This window comes from Vipera ursinii (genome assembly GCF_947247035.1).
Source record: "Vipera ursinii genome assembly, chromosome: 12".
In the NCBI taxonomy this organism is placed as follows: domain Eukaryota; kingdom Metazoa; phylum Chordata; class Lepidosauria; order Squamata; family Viperidae; genus Vipera; species Vipera ursinii.
The window spans coordinates 15384707-15387206 of NC_139525.1; positions in this window are offsets into that span (position 1 = coordinate 15384707).

Below are 2500 nucleotides of genomic sequence, written 5' to 3' on the forward strand. Positions count from 1 at the left end.
AGACTGGACAGCCACTTGTCTGAAATGATATAAGGGCTCCTGCTTGAGCAGGAGGCTGGACTAGATGACCTCCAAGGTCCCTTCCAGCTCTATTCTGATTCTGATTCCCCAAATGAAAACCGTTAGCAGCCCAAAGAAATAACTTGAGTACGAAAATCATTAGCTACACACAATCAATGCATCCGGGAGATGGGGCCCGGATTGAGTTTGAGGGAGGGGGAATTCCGTCAATCTTTTTTTAAAAATGGTGACCTGCCCCTTTTTTCAGATCAACCAACCGACTCTACGGTTTTGGTATGTTCTCTGCCTTCCGCAGGGCAGGACGTGGGGCTGAACATTATAACAATCACAGGAAGGGTTCACAGCTAGGAAAGACCGTCCTTTCATGGGAAGGTCTGTTCCTGAGCAAGCGTTTTACTCACGAGGAGGTTTGCTTGGATTCAGGCCCTGCATTTAGTAGATTCTGCCTTTGTCCCAGTAAGAATTCTGGCATGCTGGGATCCTTTGTAATCGTAATCCATCAAGGAAATTTCGGAACTGAGGGGGTTAGTGAAGGACTAGAGGCAGTGGTGGGATTCAGCCGGTTCACACCACTTTGGCAGCTAATTTTAGCTAATTTTTTGTTGCCCAAACCCAGAATGGACTTCCGGAAGCGGCATCCACACAGAGAACCGGTTGTTCACATATTTGAATCCCACCACTGCCTCCCTCCTTCCCTCCCTCCCTTCCTGCCTTCCCCCTTTTCCTTCCCCTCTTTCCTTTCCTTTCCTTTCCTTTCCTTTCCTTTCCTTTCCTTTCCTTTCCTTTCCTTTCCTTTCCTTTCCTTTCCTTTCCTTTCCCATCCTTTCCTTTCCTTTCCTTTCCTTTCCTTTCCTTTCCTTTCCTTTCCTTTCCTTTCCTTTCCTTTCCTTTCCTTTCCTTTCCTTTCCTTTCCTTTCCTTTCCTTTCCTTTCCTTTCCTTTCCCATCCTTTCCTTTCCTTTCCTTTCCTTTCCTTTCCTTTCCCATCCTTTCCCATCCTTTCCTTTCCTTTCCTTTCCTTTCCTTTCCTTTCCTTTCCTTTCCTTTCCTTTCCTTTCCTTTCCTTTCCTTTCCTTTCCTTTCCTTTCCTTTCCTTCTCTTCCCTTCCCTTCCCTTCTTTCTCCTTCCTTCCTTCCTTCCTTTCCCCCCTTTCGTTCCCTTCCCTTCTCTCTCTCTCTCTCGTTCTTCCTTCTTCCTTCCTTTCCCACCTTCCCTTCTCTCCTTCTACTTCCTCCCTCTATCCGATTCAGCCGGTTTGCACCACTTTGGCAGAACCGGTAGCTAATTTTTGTTGCCCAGGCCCAGAATGGACTTCCGGAAGCGGCATTCACACAGAGAACCGGTTGTTCACCTATTTGAATCCCACCGCTGACTACAGGTAGTCCTCATCTTACAAAGGGTCGTTTAGTGACCATTTGAAGTTACAGACGCACTGAAAAAAGTGACCTAGCACCATTTTTCACACTTACGACCGTTGCAGCATCTCTGTGGTCATGTGATTATAATTTGGGCGCTTGGCAATGGCAACGTATTTAGGACAGTTGCAGTGATCCAAGATCACCTGATCGCTATTTGTAACTTTCCCAGCTGGCTTCCAAAAGGCAAAGGGAAAAGCCAGATTCGCTGAAGACGGAATGATTCACTTAATGACTGCAGTGGTTCCCTTAACAAGTGTGGCAAGAAAGGGTCGTAGAATGGGGAAAAACTCACTTATCAACTGTCTTGCTTAACAATAGGAATTTTGGGCTCAGTTGTGGCCATAAGTAAAGGATTTCCTACACATTAGCGTAGAACAGAGCAGAACAGAACAGAATAGAATAGTTGGAAGGGACCTTGGGGGTCATCTAGTCCAACCCCCTGCTCAGGCAGGAAACCCTATACCATTTCAGACAATTGGCTGTCCAGTCTCTTTTTAAAAATATCCAGTGTTATTTTTAACTTCTGGAGGCAGGTTGTTCTACTGATTAATTGTTTTAACTGTCAGGACATTCTTTGTCTTTGATTTTTTTTTAATTGCCTGAATAAGTGCAACAACTAAGAAGATTGCCCTTTCTCCCAGTAGAGGGTTTCTTATTTAGCGTGACCAGATTTCAGCTATAAAACCTGGGGATGACCACCAGATGGTATAAAATTAATATTTTTTCTGTCTTGCCATCTGCTACTTTTCTGAATTTAGGTAACCTAGATCTGATAGCCCTGCCATATTGAAATAGCGAAGGAGGATTCAGAGCTGTCTGTTTATTAAACAAACCCCACTGCCAGTTAGAAAAAGGGAAAAAGCCATCTTGAGGGAGAGCCTTTTTATTTGCCCAAACGCGATTGGGGAATTCTGGGGAGTTGAAGCCCACACGTCTTAAAGTTGCCAAGTTTGAAAAAACAACACTGTCTTTCTGCACGAGAGCAATCTCCTCAAATCCCCTAGCCTTTAAAACTTCTTTTCCCCCAAAACTGCTCTTCTCCTTTATAATTTGCCCTTCATT